General features: G+C 45.6%; 1 long non-coding RNA gene across 2 annotated transcripts; it reads right to left on the bottom strand.

Annotated features, from left to right (window-relative positions):
* Positions 1 to 15,381: 15,381 nt before the first annotated feature.
* Positions 15,382 to 19,365, bottom strand: LOC123584020. 2 transcript variants are annotated; one of them, XR_006705116.1, is made up of 3 exons: positions 18,759 to 19,343; positions 18,206 to 18,272; positions 15,382 to 16,262 (listed from the first exon to the last, which is right to left on the bottom strand). It is a non-coding gene; the product is annotated as an uncharacterized LOC123584020 (long non-coding RNA). The 2 variants fall into 2 exon arrangements; XR_006705115.1 differs by lacking the exon at positions 18,206 to 18,272 and having other exon boundaries at positions 18,759 to 19,365.
* Between the last annotated feature and the right edge of the window lie 415 nt (positions 19,366 to 19,780).

Raw genomic sequence — 19,780 nt, 5'->3', positions numbered from 1 at the left:
TGTATATGTGTATTGTAAGTATGGTGCATGTATGTGGATGTAGTATATGTAGGTTTGGTGTGTGTATGTATGTGTGGATTGTGTACGTGTGTGGTATGTGTGTGGTGTGTGTTGAATGGTGTATATGTTTGTGTGGTGAATGTTCGTATCTTGTATATGGGGTATCTGTGTCTGCTTGTGTGGTATGTGTGTGTGTGCTACATATGTGAGTAGTATATGGTATGGTATGTGTAGTGTCGTATGTATGAGTGTAGTGTGTATGGTGTGTGTATGTAGTGTGATGCATATGTGTGGTATGTGTATTGTGCAGTATGTGTGTGGTATGTGTATGGTGTGGTGTCTATATGTGTGGGGTGTGTGTGGTATGGGTGTGGTATGGTGTGTGTATGTGTGTGATGTGTGCATGTGTGGTGTGTATATGATATGTGGTGTATATGTGGAATGGGTGGTGTGTGTGGTGTGTGCATGTGTGGTATGTGTGGTGTTTATGTGGTATACGTTTGTGTATGTGGCATGTGTATGGTGTGGTGTATCCGTGGTGTGTGTACATGCATGAAGTGTTTGTGTGGCATGTGTGTGGTATGTGTATGTGTGGCATGTGTGTGGTGTGTGTATGGGTTTATGGTGTGTGTGTATGTGTGGTGTGTGGTATGTGTGGTGTGGTGCACATATGTGCATGTAGTGTGTGTTTTGTGCTGTGTATGTGCATGTATTATGTTTGTTTGGTGCTGTGTACGTGTGTGGGGTGTGTGTGTGTGTGATGTGCTATGTGTGTATGTGTGTATGTATTTGTGGCATGTTGTGTGGTGTGTGTGGTATGGTGCGTATGTGCATGTAGTGTGTGTTTGTGTGGTGCATGTGTATGTGTGGTATGTATGTGTGGTGTGTGTGGTATGTGTGTATGTGTGTGGTGTGTAAGTATGGTATGTGTGTGGTGTGTGTGTGGTGTGATATGTATGTGCGTGTAGTATGTGTTTGCATGGTGTGTGTGTATATATATGTGGTGTGTGGGGTATATGTATGTGTGTGGTGTGTATGTGTGGTATGTGTGGTGTGGTACATGGATGTATGTAGTGTGTGGGTGATGGGTGGGTGGTGTGTGTATGTGGGGTGTGGTATGTGTGGTGTGGTGTGTATGTGGTGTAGTGTGTGTTTGTGCAGTATGTGTGGGGTGTGTGTGTGCACTGGAAGGGATGGGGGTGGGAAATGAAAAGACTGGGGGAGCCAGCTGATGGGTTTTGAACCACAGCGGGGAGGCTGGTGGCAATGGCATCTACTTCCAGGTGTCTAATGAGCATCCAAAGTGTTTTCCTGCCAAGACCCTATTTCTCTTTCTTTCTGGTTGAAATTCTTGAATTTCCCTTTTGTCAAAGACAGTTTGAGTTTAGTTTCAGCCACTGGCAAGGGAAAGAGCCCTAGGCAGCCATGGAAGAGTCCCGTGAAAAGAGCATTAGGCTGAAAGTCATGAGCAGAGGCTCTGTCACAAACTGCACTTATGACCTAGACTTAGTTTCTCCATTTGTAAAAAGATGAGTCGTTCCAGATTTTGGATTTCATGGGCCAGTTAATATCATTGCAAATAACCATGTCACCCACAACTATCACTAACATTTTATAAAGAGAGAATATTTTAATATTGAAAGTGTGAAGGACAACATCTCAAAATTAAAAAACAGAATTAAGCTGGATTTTAAGAAAAACCCACCATATCATTTGTATTTTTTCTCCATATTGCCCTAGACTGGAGAAAACATCATTGTGCACTGGTACTGCTCTGGTGCCTGGGGTTTGGAGACTTTTACATTTCATGAACTCTCGGGTCCATCTTCAAGCTCCAATATGGTAGCATTAATCTTCCAGCTCTGCACCTTCTTTCAAAATTGTCAGTCTGTGACTTGTCACTAGCCTAGCCCTTAGCGATTCTTTCCTCCTTCCGCAGCTGAGAAAACAGAAGTGTCTACTCTAATAAGGAGACATTTCCTCCTCAAGCACACACACTGATGAAAACCTACTGCTACTGCTGCTACTACTACTAAAATATGGCCAAGAGCCTATTCCTGACACGATTCTAAATGCTTTACTTGTTTCATGTTTAAAAAGCTAACTCACTTCCATTTCACAACAACCTTATGAGATAGGTGTGATTGTTATCTTCATTTTGCAGATAAGGACACAGGCACAGAGACCCAGGGGAGGGCACTGGAAAAGGCCTTCTGAGAAAAGGAGGAAGGATCAAGGGGAGATTAGGGATGGGACAAAATATCTTGGGGCCAGAGCATCCTACCCTGGGAGCTTTGCCAAGATGGGTCAAAGTGGCCTTGGGGAGATCTCTGGGAGAGGGCTCCATAGCTGGGCTGGGAAGGGTGTTAGACTGGATGCAGAACACAGATGGCAGATGGACTCTTTGGTGTTATCTCAGCCCAAACCCTTGACTCATTGGGCTTAACCTGTAAAATTGGGTTAACAGGCCTTACTTGAGGCTGGGAAGGAAGATGAGATAATAACTTCCTTGACTTTGGAGTCAGGGCATGTCTGAAGACATTGTCCTGTTCCCGCTCCCCACTCCTTGTCCCCCTGGCCCCTACCAACCTTCCCCACCTTGGTAAATGGCACCACCCAGCACTGGGCTGCTCAAGCTGGAAGTCAGGGATTCAGCCTGACTCCTCCCCATCACCTACTCCAGCCCAGCAGCACGTCCTCTGGGTCCAACCTTCCAAACACGTCTCCAAATCCCCACCTCTCTCTCAATTCCACCAACAATTCCAAGCAGCATCCTCTTTCACTTGGACACTGCAGGGGTTCCTAAATGTTCTTCTTTCTCCCACTCCTGCCCCTAAAGCCTGTTCCCAGACCTGCAGCCACAGTGATGCTTGAAAATGTAAGCCACAAAGGGTCCCTTGCTTAAAGACTTCCAATGATTTTCTGTTCTCCTCAGACAAAAATAAAAATCCCTAAACTTAGTCTGATTGGTCTGGTCCCTGCCCACCCCTCCAACCATCTCAGGCCACAGGTCTTGCCTTCACTCACTGAACCCCAACTCCGATGAGACTGCAGTTCCTAGAACAGACCAAGCTCTTTTCTGCAGGACCTTTGCACCTACTGGTATCTCAGCCTTGTGCTATTCCCTGTCAACTGCTTCTATCACCCAAACTCAGAGAGGCCTTCCCTGACCATCTTATCGGAAGCAGAATTTTACTTTATTTTCTATCACAGTACCTGTTTGTTTCCTTTGAGCCCTCATTATAATATAAACATGTCATTCCCTGACTTTGCCTATTTTTTGCCTTGAGTTCACTGGACTGTAATGTCCATGAAGGCAAGGTCATGTCTGTCTTTTCATGGTTGTAGTTTCCTTGTGCAGCATTTGGCACACAGTAGGCACTCAAGAAATACTTTTGGATAAAAGATGAAAGATCTATTCCACAGGTCACAATAGGATCCCATCCCAGTGTCTCTTCTTGCCCCCCACCCTGCCCGCTTCTGTCCCTCTGCTCTCTTCCTCCAGAGGGTAGGTCACCACACAGGAGGCTGGGAAAGTGCTGAATCCACTCTCAGAACTGGTTTCTGACCTCATGAGGAGGGCTACACAAGGTCTGAAGGTGGCAGTGAGGTTATGGGGTGGCAGATGGAGGCTGGGAGGAGTGACAGCTCCCAAGCACCTACTCTGACATCCTGAGAGAACTCTTTCCCCAGCCTGATCTCCCTTAGAGAAAAGGCGCCCCCTCTGCTGGACTGTGTGAAGCTGCTAAAGACTGGGTACCACCCGGGGTGCCTGGGTGCCTCAGTCTGTTGAGTGTCTGACTTCAGCTCAGGTCATGATCTCACTGTTCAGGAGTTCGAGCCCAGGGTCAGGCTCTGTACTGATAGCTCAGAGCCTGGAGCCTGCTTTGGATTCTGTGTCTCTGTCTCTGCCCCTTCCCTGCTCGTACTCTGTCTCTCTCTCTCTCAAAAAACAAAAACAAAAACAAAAATTAAAAAAATTTAAAGAATGGGTACCACCCAGGGGAGAAGTGGTCAGGTATCCAGGAAGAGGTGAAACTTGGTATTTCAGGGCCAGGGAACCGATGTGCTGGTTTGAGAGGAAGAGTTTAGATTCTCCCCCAGGGCTGCAGGACATCAAGAATGAAATCTGGGGTATGTTGTTGCCTTGCTGCCCCCCTCTCCCCCAGCAACTCTGTGGTACAAAGTAGACTCTCCCTTCCTACATAGATGCCCACTGGCCTGGCATCCTGGGCATTTGCCCAGCCTTCATGAGGAGGCTGGCCAACCTTGACTGGAAAGTAGTATCTTGTGACATCCACAGATCCTGGCAAGAAGCCCCAAGGCTTCAGGCAAGAATGGATCTGCAGGTTCCAGGAAAGAGGCTTCTGTGGGAAGCAGAGCCACAGTGGCATTTCTGCACCTCAGGGATCAGCCCACAGGAAAGTAAGAATCGTCTGGGAGCCAGAGAAGTTCAGAATCGCATTTGCAACACTCCCCATCTCCTCTGCTTATCCTGAAAAGTCAATACTTAACAGTCTCCACCATGCTGCCTTCTGATCTCTCTCCCTGCTCTCAATTTGGTGCAAAAATGGGTGATCAGAAAAATATCCTGATGCGCTGATCCCACACAGCAAGATTCAACATGAGACATGACCAAGGGTATAGTGGGATGACGCTTATGGGATGCCAGGCCTTGGATCAAATCCAAGGCAGAAAAGACCTGTTATCACCCAGGATCTGGGGGCCCAAGGGAGGAAAAGGACAGGGGGTGACATCCAGGCAAGGATGCTTTGAGGCGGGGACCCTAAAGATCTGGTATTCCAGGGGTGCCTGGGTGGCTCAGTCAAGCAACCGACTCTTGATTTCAGCTCAGGTCATGATCTCATGGTTCATGAGTTCGAACCTGGCATTGGGGTCTGCACTGTGTGGAGCCTGCTTGGGATATTCATATTCATATTCATATTCATATTCATATTCATATTCTCTCTCTCTCTCTCCCCCCCCTCTCTCCCCCTCTCTCCCCCTCCCTGGCATGCGCACGTGTGTGCGTATGCGTGTGTGTGCATGTGAGCACTCTCTCTCAAAATAAGGTCAAAAAAAAAAAAAAAAAAGGAAAATAGTTAAAAAAAAAAAAATCCAGTATTCTGTTAACTCTTCATGTGACCCTCCTAGGAGTTTGACAAATACCTGAAAACTTGTATTACCATGATGGAGTTTAAAAACAATTTATAGAACAAAATACAACATGATGAGCACCCAATGAGTGCTCTGTTACTCTGTCCTGTTGTGGCCACTGCTCTGTGGGCATCTCACACACGTGCATTTGCTGCCCACAGAGCTGGGTATTCTCTCTGCAGTCCTCATAATTTATTCCCTTTTCATTTCTGTAAATGCACAGGGGCTGTTGCTTCAAACACAGTTTGGTCCTCCAAATGCCCCCTGCACTGTGGTTGGCTTACAGTATAGTGGCTCTCACATCAGTGCAATTATGAGTCATCTAGCCTGCCTGATAAAATGAATATTCCTAGGCCCCCTTCAGATTATGATTTACGAGGTCTGAAGTGTGACCCAAGAACCTGTCTTTCTACACCATCCCAGGGGATTCTGGTTAGAGGGTCATAAGACGCCCCTGCCCCACCCTTTGAAAGGTACTGACTTAGAAGTCATTGTGCAAATGGTTGGTTTCTAATGTTTTCCTATTTAAATAATACTGCAATGAAAACTTTGTAGAAATGATTTTTTTCTTTTACATTATTTTCTTTAGACATTTCCTTATAAGAAGTATTATGGAATCAAAGGATAGGAATTACTTTGTAGTTTTTGCCAAATTAGTCTCCAGGGAATTTGAATAATTGAACATTAAGTTTTAGCATTTAAGTTGATTTTTGTAACAGTATACAAGTTGCTAAAACTGCAAGTTCGAGATATATAGTGGGACTGCACATTTTTCTATGTAGAGGTTGGTGTGTAAATGATGTGCTCACTTCCTTTGACTACTTATCAAAAAAGGAACAGGATACTGGCCTTTTATAGTTATATCAATTCCTTAGCTTTTTTGGATAAAAAGCTTTATTTGCCACATAGAATTCTCCTCCTTCTGTGGCTTTCATTTTTATGTTTGCTTTATTACATTCAGTGGCACAAAAGGCTGTTAAAAACACATTTGGATCCATCTACCCTGTCTGTGATATCTCTTTCATCAATAGTCAAAATGGTTTCTCCTCTTCATGGTTGAAACACATTTGCTTTTCCATTGTCTTCTCTGGCTTTTTATGACCCATTTGAAATGTATTGTAGTGCACGAGGTGAAAAATATGAATATAAGCTCATTCTGATTCATGCGGACGTCTCACTATTTAGATGATATTTATTCAATAATGATTCTTATAGCATTGTGTTGATGCTTATTCATCTTACATAAAGTTCTTAAATACCTTCAATCTATTTTTTCAGTATATTTCCCTCGTCAATTTTTCTTGTCTTTACCCTGATCGATTGTAGTGATAGCTATCTGGTTATTTTAAGTTCCCTAAAACATTTTTTTTTCTAAATATTTTGCCCATTCATACTCCAGATGAGTTTTACTATTTATTTGTTAAGCCCTGCAATGCAGCTCATTGTGTCTTTATATTCTATTGTAATCTTAACTTTATTTAGATTTCACAATCAAGATCAAGGTGCAGCTCTTCAGGGGCACCTCAGTGGCTCAGTCAGTTAAGCGTCTGACTTTGGCTCAGGTCATGATTTCATGGTTTGTGAGCTGGAGCCCCACATCAGGCTCTGCACTGACAGCATGGAGCCCGCTTGGGATTCTCTATCTCTCTCTCTCCCCCAATAAACAAACAAACTAAAAAAAAAAAGTATAGCTCTTCATTCACTCATGTTTTCCTTTACACCTTAACGTTTTCTTTGAAAAAAATCATTTATTCCAAGTTAAATTAATTCCCAGCTATTTACTTTTTGTTGGTCTGCTTTTTGTTGTTCTTTTTTTCAATGCAGAAAAGGAACCTACAGTGTGTGTTAAGGTTTGATTACCTGTTATTTCCTCTTTATCTGCCTAGGACTTGGCCCCAGCTATTTACTGTTGCGGGGGGCAGGAGGAGATTATTCTTGTGACTAAGCCAGCTCTCTCCTTTCTTCTCTCCACCTCACTCCTATTCTCATTCTCATGTTCACTAAAACACAAGCATTTTGACCCAAAAGCCTTGCAATAAAATGATACACTGTCCCCCCAAGCCCAGCCCAACCCAGCTCATGCTATTTCTTGGTTTCAGCCAGCAGTAATCTGTACGCTCCTCTGAGGAGTCCTCCATTTATCTTTCTCCCCTTTCCTTTCCCTCCCTTAAGATGGGCAGAATTGTCCTGCCTCCAGGACTCAGCATATTCCATTTATTAAATAAAACAGGAAGACACAGTATACTAGGTTTAATAAGCATCCTCTCAAAACTCATGTCCACGTAGGACCTCAGAATGTGAACTTACTTGGAAATATGGTCTTTGTGGATATAGTTAGTTAAGATGAGGTCATGCCTGGATTAGAATGGGCCCTAAATCCAATGACTGATGTCTTGATAAAAGGGATAACAGAGACACAGGCAAAGACAGGCGGATAGACAGACAAACAGGCAGACACACACACACACACACACACACACACACACACACACACACACACACGGGCGAAGGCTATGAGACAACAGAGGCAAAGATTGGACCAAGGAATCCCAAGGATACCTGACAAGCACCAGAAGCCAGGAGAGGCCTGGAGACCTGAAACAGATTCTCCCTCTGAGCCTCCAGAAAGAACCAACACTACCAATACCTTCTAGACTTCTAGCCTCCAGAGCAGAGAGAAGAAGTTTCTGTTGATTTAAGCCACCCAGTCTGTGGTACTTTGTTATGGTGGCCCTAGAAAACCAGTCCACACAGGATCCTTGGTCTCGCCTGAAAGCACCCCAATGATTTTAATTGTAGAATTCTCTAAAACACAGGGAAGTGTCTTTGTAAATCTGCCCCAAAGCAGAGAATGAACAGTTCACTCTGGAATGTAAATACTTAAGAAATGATGAGGTTTTTCCTGTTTCCTGACCAACTAAAAGTCTCTCTCTGTAGAAGGCAAACTATTTATGGCATATTCCAAGTTCTAAAAACCCAAGACTCTTTCACTAAGGGAGGTAGTGTGGTGTATTTCAAAAGGTTCAGAAGGTGGTCTCAGATGACCAGGGTCTTAATCTTGGCTCTGCCATTTACTAGAAGCCTAAGTGAGCAAGTTATAATCTCTTTGAGCTAGGCTCCCAATTTGTAAAAGGAGACAATAAAAACTATGCCTAACATATTTTAGGAAGCTGTTGCTGGAATCTGATGAGATAATTTCTGGGAAATTATTGTTTAAAACTGTAAAGTGTCGGGCGGATGTTACCAATCAATAGTGGTTGCCTGTGAGGTTGGAAGAACAGGGCAAAAGGGTGTGAGGGAAACTTACTTCTCACTGTATCCTCTTTTGTTCCATGTAGTAATGGAAATAATATGTTAAAGAATATTTAATGTGCACCCACAAACATATGGCCAACTAATCTTTGACAAAGCAGGAAAGACTATCCAATGGAATAAAGACAGTCTCTTCAGCAAGTGGTGCTGGGAAAACTGGACAGCGACATGCAGAAGAATGAACCTGGACCACTTTCTTACACCACACACACAAAATAAACTCAAAATGGATGAAAGACCTAAATGGAAGACAGGAAGCCATCAAAATCCCTGAGGAGAAAGCAGGCAAAAACCTCTTTGACCTTGGCCGCAGCAACTTCTTACTCAACACATCTCTGGAAGCAAGGGAAACAAAAGCAAAAATGAACTACTGGGACCTCATCAAAATAAAAAGCTTCTGCACAGCGAAGGAAACAATCAGCAAAACTAAAAGGCAACCGACAGAATGGGAGAAGATATTTGCAAACAACATATCAGATAAAGGGTTAGTATCCAAAATCTATAAAGAACTTATCAAACTCAACACCCCAAAAACAAATAACCCAGTGAAGACATGGGCAAAAGACATGAATACACACTTCTCCAAAGAAGACATCCAGATGGTCAACCAACATATGAAAAAATGCTCAACATCACTCATCATCAGGGAAATAAAAATCAAAACCACAATGAGATGCCACCTCACACCTGTCAGAATGACTAACATTGACAACTCAGGCAACAACAGATGTTGGGGAGGATGCAGAGAAAGAAGATCTCTTTTGCGTTGCTGCTGGGAATGCAAGCTGGTGCAGCCACTATAGAAAAGAGTGTGGAGGTTCCTCAAAAAATTAAAAATAGAACTACCCTACAACCCAGCAATTGCACTACTAGGTATTTATCCAAGGGATACAGGTATGCAATGTTTCAAAGGGACACATGCACCCCAATGTTTATAGCAGCACTATCAACAACAGCCAAATATGGAAAGAGCCCAAATGTCCATCGATGGATGAATGGATAAAGAAGATGTGGTATATATATACAATGGAGTATTACTTGGCAATCAAAAAGAATGAAATCTTGCCATTTGCAACTATGTGGATGGAACTAGACGGTATTATTCTAAGGGAAATTAGTCAGAGAAAGACAAATATTATATGACTTCACTCATATGAGGACTTTAAGATACAAAACAGATGAACTTAAGGGAAGGGAAGCAAAAATAATATATAAACAGGGAGGGGGACAAAACATAAAACACTCTTAAATATGGAGAACAAACAGAGGGATGCTGGAGGGGTTGTGGGAGAGGGGATGTTTAAATGGGTAAGGGTCATTAAGGAATCTACCCCTGAAATCATTGTTGCACTGTATGATAACTAACTTGAATGTAAATTTAAAAAATAAAATGAGATAAAATAAATAATAATTAAAAACAGACAGACCTGGGTTCAATCCCAGCCCTATAGCTTAAAGACCATGTGATCTTGAGCAAGTTATTTAGTCTCTTGGAATTGGTTTCTCATTTGAAAAATACAGAACAGAGCTAGGCCACAGGAACATTGAGTTAAACAAGATAATGCACTTATGGGGTTTAGTGTTGGCACCCAGCGTGTAGTAAGTGTTGAATAAATGTTAGACGTTGTTGTTAGCAGAATAATCTGGTTGGTTGGTTTCTAGTCATGGCTTTAGCCCACTTGAGTTTTGTGAACTTGAATGAAGTATTTCACCCCTGCAGGCACTTATTTCATATAAAAAGAGAGGATAGGTCTTGAACCTTAATATTCCTCTGACTCTAGGATTCTATGATCCCTTTAGTCCTAATGGGATAATTCCACTTGCCATGAGAACCAACATTAGGATAATCACATGAGGTAGCTGCCTAAAGGGCAAGATAAGAGAGGTTGCCAAAGTTCACCTGGCTTCTGCAGACCAAAGCCCATCTCTGTCTTCTGTCCTAGATCCCAGGCAGCAGTAGGGAGGCACTGTGGGGAGCTGGTCTGTGGAGCATCCTGGTAAATAACTAACACTGAAGGAAGGAAGGAAGGAATGCCAGGCCCTTAGGCCTACCTGAAAAACAGATTTAGAGGTCTGCAGGAAGGGGAAGTACTGGGCAGGGCAAGAGTCTGCCCCAGACTGAGTGCCAGTGAGAAAGGAGGCTGTGAGGAGGCTGAAATTGCAGTTTCTGGAGCTGTCTGAAGAGGCATTGTGTGCACTGGTTAAAAACCTAGCTGCGGAGCCAGATTGCCTGGGTTTGAATCTTGCCTCTTCCATTTATCAGCTGTGTGATCATGGTCAAAGTACTTAACATCTCTGGGCCTCAAATCCTCCATTTGTGAAACAGGAGTAAGGATGATAGTTCCCCCTACTGGGTTGTTGTGGAGAATAGTGTATATAAGAACTTAGCAAAGTGCCAGGCATATGATAAGTGCTACACAAGTGCCAGCTGTGAATATTTTTATGATATTGGGGAGCAAGATATCATTTTGGCCTTGGAACACTTGAGAATACATGTGTAGGTAGGTGGGTGGGGGAGTGGTCCCTCTGTTGTTTCATTAGAAAGTCGGAAGCATCCCCCCATGCTGACTGGAGGCCTGGGGCACGAGTGGAGCTCCTATAAGATACCTTCTGGAGACTCCCAGAAATGTGCAAGAGACTTTGTGAATGGTCCCGTAACAGTAGCAGAATATGCCAGAAAAATATATTCCTTATAATTACTATAGTCCCTCCATACAGGCGCTTGAGGAAACTAAGTTTATACCATCACTGTTAAGGTTCAAATCCCCTCAAGTAAGAGTATTTTTGGAAGTGCTAAATAGCAAATTATCTGGGCACCTGGGTGACTCAGTGGGTTAAGTGTCCAACTCTTGATTTTTGGCCCAGTTCATGATCTCATGGTTTGTGGATTCAAGCCCCACATTGGGCTCTGCACTGACAGCACAGAACCTGCTTGGGATTCTCTCTCTCCCCCTCTCTCTGCCCCTCACGTGCTCTCTCCCTCTCTTAAAAATAAACATTTAAAGAAAGAAAAAAGTAAATAGTAAATTGTCTTCAGCCATGAAGTGCAAATGAGTTTCTCAGATGGGCCAATATTTTAGTAGAACCTGAGGGAATAAGAACTGGAACTGGTTGGGGCAGGTCAGTCCTGCCATGAGCTCTGTGTGAGACAGAAGGTGGGTGGGGTCCTGGGTGGCAGACAAGAAGTTCTAAGTGTGCTTTGGGTGAGATACGAGGATGCTAGAGAGTAAGGAGAGGGGCATTGACAAAGGTGGCCTGCTTAAGTTTGGCCTTGGAGCCCCTGGGCCTTGGGTTGGCTGAATTTCCATGGCCACAGCCCATGAGGGCTGTTCCTCTGGCCCTCCTCGCCTGGTGGACCTTACTTGCCAGGTATACCTCAACTGCATGGGACTTGGCTGCCTCCTAGTGGCCACTGGGCAGACGTTCTCTTAAAATGGGCAGAGACAACAGGAAGATTTTACAAAAGCCATTTTGATAGTGCTTCACAGTTATAAGGCACTGTCACAAAAATGACAGTGTAGCTTTTCTGTTTGAATATGCCCCCTGTCTTCCCATAGTCTTCAGCCACCTCAAGCATATTATCTACGCCAACCCTTCCCCAGCCACCTCCAACACTCCACCTTTCAGTTTCCCTTGACTCATCTAATTTCTCCTAACAGGTGGAGAGGGTCCTGGAGCTTGGAGAAGCAAGGGAAGACTGGTGAGCTGACTCCTCCAGGGCCTTGGGTCCTTGCTCTAGCCAGAGATTAGAGAGTGTGGCTGGAAAATGACAGTCCCCTTCACTCAGCTTGTGCACACTCTCCCCTCTTCACATGGTGGTCCTGGCTCCCTGGACATGCCTTAGGACTAGAACTGCCCTGAGCTGCCTTCGCTTCCAAGCCACAAACCCCAGGAGTCCTTAGACTTTAAGTTCCTCTTAAAACCAGACTATCCACCACCACTCCCTTCCCCAAATCAGCACAAAGTCTGCCCTTTCTCTGATGCTATGGAAGGTACTCACACTTGGCCATTTGAGAGGCTTACCAATTGTCCCTATAGTGAAGGTGGCAGCAGGCAATGAAACATCCATCACAGCAAGATACATAGGGTCCCACACTTTCAAAGGACTCAGTCATGGTCCCCAGTTTTTGGTTCCTAACTTTGCTGAGATCACTGAAAACCCCAAGGGTGAGGCTGACATCCTCCTCCCTCGGTAGCTCAGCCGAGATGCTATCAGACTCAACAATACGCTCCCTTGTGTACAGAGTATCCTAGTGACCATTGTTCTGATTGTCTTTCCACAGGAAAAGGTAATCTGAGAGTCATACTGAATATTTTAAATGTTGGATGTTGAGTGTGTTTTGGTTTCTGATGTGTTATGTTGAGAAACCACTTAGAGATGTTTTATTTGGGGCAGCACAAAGCAGCCATTAAAATGGTTTCATTTGCAGTATTAAACTCTGTTTCTCCAGGCACAATACAGCAGTTGAGCCTGTTGGGATGATGTCCCTCCTTTCCAAGTAGGACTTGAGAAGAATTAAGGCAGAGAAAGGTGAGGATGCAATGGAGGGGGCCTCGGACTTCTCTGATGGACAAGAGCTGAGCTAGGACCATGTGGAACCAACTTCTAGGCACAAAGTAGGGTCACAGCAGAGGGTCCTTTCTGGTCCAATGGCACCCCAAGAGCCAACCCAACCCTGTCAGATTCACCCCTCCATGGAAGCCTCAGTAGGTACCCTGTTCAGGCAGGTCACGACCCAAGAGAGAATGCCAGATGTTGAGAATGGAAACGAGGGGGAAAATGGGGGTGGGGGGTGGGATCAGTTGTTTTACTTCCTTCTCTCTTAACAACCCTCAATATTTTAGCTTCTCTCCCCTGCCTGCTATTGGTATTCAATTCCACAGGACCATAATAGGTGAGAATGGAGAAGAGGATTTCAATTCCTTTCATCGCTCCAAATACTGCAGGAGCCATAGAAATACCCACCAAGGACTCATTTGCACTTGGATGCTTCTGAGGAGAGGGACAGCCATATACTTGCCCTCTCTGGAAGGAAACAACACCCAGTGAGATGGAAGAAAACCTCAGGACATATAGGAAGCTGGATTGGCACAAACCCCTGGGTCTACACCCTTCCCTTTTTTTTTTTTTTTTTACAGCTCCCTACCAACTGTGCCAGTAATCACCACAGCTCTCCCCCTTCTCCTCTCAGACTCACTACTTCCTGTTTCCTGTGCTATGAGCACCCTGATGCCCACTTTCCCTCCGAGTTCCCCAGTTCTGGCAATGGACACAGCCCATATCCCCACTTCAGACCTTCCTGGCCTCTCTCACTCTTGGTTTCTCCCTTCTGCAAGCACCATGGCTGCCTGGAGACTGTGCTAGAGGCTGAAAGGCATTTCCAAAATAGCCTCTGTTAGGAAAAAGCTGGTTGGGGAGGTTACTGGGGAGGGGTGCTCATAGATAAATAATTAACTGCAAAACCATGTTGTTAAGTACTATCATAGAGGCTGACACAGATGGTCATTTTATTCTTTAAATTCATCTTGCAAACAAACACCCTCCCAATCCCTTCTTGTCCCTTTCCTTCCTGCTTGAGACAGTGTTTTGAGAGAATGATGTTTGTTGCTGTGGCAACAAATGCATGAATGAGGACAGGGCAGGAAGTTGGGAAAAGCCTGATTTGTGATGGCAGCATTGAGCCATTGGGTCAACTCTGATGTCACCTACCTCCAGGCTCCTTGTTAAGTAGATAAACACATCTCCCTAGGGTTTAAGCCATTGTTGGTGGACTTTTGGTTACTTGGAACCCAAAGCATTGTAACTGATTTTCTTCTAGGTATGAATGAAGGAGTTAAGAGTGACTTAGGGACAGACTCATCACCGTTCTGGTAATCAGTCTGGGCAGAGTCAACTTCTTTGTGGAAAGGGACAGAAAGCCCCATGGTGGATGGACCCACTTAACCTGCATTCACTGAACTTATTCAGCCCTTATTTATGGAATGGTGCCTATGTGCCAGGAATCATGAGGAGTTGCTGTGGCTAAAATCAAGAGTAAAACCACACATAGTCCTAGTTTTCATGAAGCTTAGAATCCAATGAGGGAATAAGACATTAATCAAATAATAACAAGTAAACAATTAAAAGATGAGCTAAGCACATGGAGGAAAGAAGATGCCGTAAGAACATGCAACACGATACATATTAAATAAAGCCTGGGAGCCAGAAAGATATCCTTGAGAAAGTAATCTTTAAACTGGGACCTGAAAGAGGAAGAGGAGGGGTGTGCCAAGCAGAGGCTAGTGAGGCTTGGAGTATAGGGAGCTGTGCATGCAAAGGCCATGGGGCATGAGAGAACCAGGCTGGCATGAGAGCCCTGAGAGGAACAGACTGAGTTTAGGTGGGTTGAAAGTTTGCCTTCAGTACTTCCCCAAAATCTGGCCTACTAATACTCCTTGCCATGTCCCCTGCTTCTTCACTCATCCCACACTGCACCCCCCCCCCACCCCGGGAACCCTGTGTCTTCAAGGCTCTTTGACTAAAGTGCCATGCTGGGGTTCCACCCAGTTCTGCCCTTCCCTCTACTCTACCTTGCAAATGACTCTCCCCTCTATCAAAATCTCCTTTTCCTCTCCATAAATCAAGCTATTAAAGAATCTCTTCTACACTTTGTTGAGACAGAGAAAGAGCCGTTGGTGGAATTCAGACAGCAAGCAAAGAATTTCAGGCAGGAGGAAGGCCTTAGACATCATATGTCCTGCTCAGCGGTCTCCTGGCCTCCTCCATAAGACACTTGTGGGCTGGGGTGCAGGTCAGTCTGTGCGGGTGCGCTGGCCACTCCCCTCCTTTCCTGGACACGCCAGTAACTTCCCTCAGCGGCTGAACTCAGAAGTCTCCCTACCCTAGTTTTTTACTGCAGCAGCACCCAGGGCTTTGTGGGAGGGCTGGGCCACCCTCTGATGAATGGACTTCAAAGCGCCTAAAGAGAGGCAGTGGGAGGAGCCTCGCTTTGGAACCAGAGCAGGAGCCACACAGTTCTGGGGATGAGGCTGATCCCCAGTGTGCTGCGTGAGCTCAGGCTGTCACTTAGCTCTCTGGGCCTCAGTTGCCTCATCTGCAAAAATAAAGATGATCTTCTTTACAGAGTTGCTGGGAGGATTAGAAATAAAAATGTATAAAAGGGGGACAAAGATGAGGTTTTAAATCTGAGCTCAAGCACAGATGTAGCATAGAGATTAACAGTCCAGTCCCAATTCCAAATAGATTGCCCTATACATCTACTCCCACCTATCAGGCCCTGGGTCCTGAGTTTTTATTGGAAAACATGACGATCCCTAGATCTGCATTGTCTGATTTGCTAGCCACTGGTCACAGGTGGCTGTATAAATTCTAATTAAAATGAAATAAAATTTAAACTTCAGTTCTCTACACTAGTCTCATTTTAAGTGGCTCAATAGCCTTTCGTGGTGTCGGACAGAGCAGATATAGAACATTTCCATCAGCAAAGAAAGTTCTATTGGACAACAGGAACTTAGAGAAAGGAGCCACTTGTAAAGAGGAGGTATGTTTATTTTACTTGTCATCTCACTCCTGGACCAAGACACTGATTGGGACAAACTGGCAGTTAGAGAATCAATGGGAGTCTGGCACACATGAGTGCACATATATGTGTGTGTGTGTGTGTGTGTGTGTGTGTGTGTGTGTGTGTGTGTGTCTGCACATGCATACGTGTATGGGTAGCAGACAGGCCATGGGTCCAGCCTTCAGGCCTTCCAGATGATCTCATTGACAGTCACCACTTGCAGGGCTCGACCTGGTGAGTAAAGTCACAGAATGAAAACCCACCACAGAGATCTCAAACTTGGCCCACCTGTGAGACCCAGGGCTGGGGACAGGGAAGAGGTCCACAATCCTGGAATCTAGTCCTGACTCAGGACCCCAGGAGGAAAGGATCTCCTGGTGTTGCTTCTAAGGCAGAAGGAGAAGATGACACAGAGCTACAAGATACAAGTGTGCCGCCCTTAGGACAGAGGGCCATGCAACCCTGATTGCTACCTTGATTCAAGGGCTAAGACAAGGACTTGGCAGATAAAACAAATGGGCTCCCCAGGGAGTCTGCTCTACAAAAGATACATAAGGAGGGGACTGGGTCATTCCAGAGCCTACAGTAGGTCTGCCTCCGTGGGTTTCTTACTCACAAGTATGGCAGTCTCTCAAGCTGTTCCTGGTCATGAGACACAACGTGGACTGTTTTCCCAGCAGGCCTACTTCCCAGAGACCTTGGCATCATAGGTGACAGACTTCCTAGCTGACTCCACTTCCAAGAGCCACAAATGTCCTGAGCGGGCCACAGCCACAAAGAGAAACGCCCAGGGCACCCCAAAGCATTTCAGTGCTGTAGACTCAGCTCCCTGGAATTGTGCTGCAGGGATGCCTGCCCTCCCAAACGCCTTCCTCCTCTGCACTCACTCATGAGTTTCACTCAGAAGTCATTGGAGCCCCAGGCCTCTGGTCTGCATCTTGAGAGATTGTCTCCATAGTATATGATATTCAGTAAACCTTTTGAGTTAAGAGCCCAAAATTTGGAGTCAGCTCTGTACAAGCTTGGCAAGTTACTTCCATTTCATCATCTGCAAATGCAAATAACAGCATCTACTTCTTTGGGCTGTTGGCATTAATGGATGACTTAGCACAGTGGCCCAAATATGGCAGCTATTACTATTATTAGTTCTACCAAGATGCAGTGACATACAAGGCTGAGCCCCAACTCTGGCGGGTAGCTGGAGAGAGCTTCAGTAGAGGGGCCACAGAGATGGGTCTGAGAGAGAAGCAGGATCCTGCTAGAGAGGGAAGTGGGGAAGACCATTCTTGGAGGACAGTTGTCTTGCTCAGCCCTTAGGTCTACCTGACTGGGCGGACACCTGAGGCTCACCTTCTTCCTTCCTAAGCAATCATGAGACACCTGGAGGGGTAAGAGGGAGAGAGGGAAGGAAGAGGTAGCCATGGTCTGTGCCCTGGCTTGGGGTAGACACAAATCGGAGGGCTGGATAACTCACTACCTCATCTTCACATTGCTGGCTACAGTGTATCCCCATGTCTGGAAAGTGCAATTAGGGGTCAAGAGCAAAGCGCTGTCTTCAATAGAAGCTGTCTTGAGAGCGGCCTCTAGAAAGAGAAGGCACTACTGTTACCATGAAATGGCTTCCCCTGATTTATAATAGGAAGTGAAGAGCTGGTCTTGTTCTCAGAATGGCCTCAGAAATTCACTGTCAATTTTCCTGTCCTAATAGTGACGACTAAAATAGTAATAATGGCAATAATTCTTAAAACCTGCAATTTTTCTATTATCAATTTCCTTATTGTTACAGTGATAACTCATTCATCCAGAATTCAATATTTGGCAACCTCACTCATGTAAAACAAAGCACAGAATCAGAAATCAGGTGAAAAAGCAAAAGCCTGGAGAAGCTTTGGAGAAGCACATATCATGTGACGAAAGCACTCAGACACCATTTACCCTTATTTTCTGCACAGTTCTAATACCTTGGGTTATGTTTCTAAATTTAATCCGATTGTAAGCAATTTATACAGTAGCTGCTGGAGATGGGCACCCTGACAGCAGTAGGTGGCAATAAGGGAGGAGGCAAAGAAACTTTGAAGGGCAGACCAAGAACCGCAAAGCACAGCAACTGGACCTGTTTAAGAGGCAGTGGTTGAGGGCACCTGTGCCATTCCCACAGGATTCTAGGTTCTTACCAAGGAGCTCAGGACATACATCCCAAAAGTCCAACAGGTGTGTGATCCAATGATTTGGACTGTGTTCCTGCAGGGACAACCGGCACCCATCTAGTCTCAACCTCCCCTCAGCATTTCTGAGATGCTAGGTTACCTTCCTGCTGCCTGTCCCCCACCCCCACCCTCCCACACACATACTGAATACAGCCCAGGAGGAAAAGCCCTGGCATAGAGGTCTGAGTTCTGAGTGTGACCTCACAAGTTGTCCCTCTGACCTATCATTTATTCTTTGAACTCTTCCCAGGAAGCTCAATTTCCTCCCCCGTAAAAGGAATGTTGGACTACATAAGGTCTGACAGTCCATGTGTTCAGGGAGAGGCTGTCTGGGGCTGAGGGATAATGATCACCGACATGATCAAGGATATGCACAGGTGATATCTAAGTGCTTTACGGGCTAACCTTTAATCCTCTCAACAACCCTGTGAGGCTCCAACAGTGGCATAGGGCCCCACGACTGTTTTAACAGTCTGCTGCTGATACCTTGAAATTCTTAAGTTTTGAAACTGGAGCCTACCTTTTCATTCTGTATTGGAACCTGCAAATTGTGCGGCCAGACCTGAGTTCGAGGTCTCCTCTTTACAGGAGCTAAGTAACTCCTGTGGTTCCTAACCAAGGACAGTAGCATCATCTGGTGACTAGTTACAAGTGCAAAGTCCCAGGCCCAGCATAGCTCTCTAGAGTCGGATCTGCACTTTAAGGAGATCAAATGCAGAGTCTGCCATCTTAGCCACTGTTTGTCTGCTATTTTCTTCCATGTCTGCACTTACTGGAAACGTATCCTTAATTGAACAGGAAAGATCTCAATTTCTGATCTTCAAGTGAGAGGAGATTCACCTTGCTCAGGGGAGGTGGGCTTCTACACGGGCGGGCAACCCCAAAAGCTGTGGAGGAGCCAGGTAATTCAGAAGTTGCACCCGCAGTGGTCAGGACTCAGGCTGGGACTGGGGCGGGACTAGCAGGAGAAACAGCACAAAATTTAAGGAGACACGCGCTTTCAGGGGTGGACCTTGCACCTCCACACTCCGAGAGCCTCCTTAAACTCTTCGTCCAAGGCTCCCGCTCGCCAGGTGTTGGTGGGAAGTCTGCCTCGGCCTCCACAGCTGACCTCTGCGCGGCGCCTGCCCCGCCCAGCCCACGTGGTTCCGCGTTTGGAATGCGGTGAAGCGTCAGCCTCCAGACCTGGGAAGTTCTGGCCCGAGCTTCCCCCTCACTGGAAACTCCCAAAAGGGGTGTGAGTGATTGCTACTTTGAGAATTCAGTCTTCACGCCATCTCTTAGCATTTTTAACCTCACGAAGCCCGCAGCAACCCCCTACTCCTCACTTTGTCTAGGTTCAGAGCTCTGTGTTGGGGATTGTTGGGGCAGGCTTCGCCCTCTTCTAATCTCCCGAGCAGACCGCCCCACCTAGCAACTGATAGCCTCTCCCGAGGGCGGAGCTGGGTGCGTGGGGGCTGGGGACGCTTTTATGCCACCCGGCCTGAATGCAGGTGGGAGACCAGCCTGGAGACTGACTTGCACACCCGAATTCAGCTCAAC

The sequence above is a fragment of the Leopardus geoffroyi genome, chromosome B3 (assembly GCF_018350155.1).
Source record: "Leopardus geoffroyi isolate Oge1 chromosome B3, O.geoffroyi_Oge1_pat1.0, whole genome shotgun sequence".
In the NCBI taxonomy this organism is placed as follows: Eukaryota; Metazoa; Chordata; class Mammalia; order Carnivora; family Felidae; genus Leopardus; species Leopardus geoffroyi.
The sequence above is the reverse complement of the archived record's forward strand: the minus strand, read 5'-3'. Positions and strand labels throughout refer to the sequence as shown.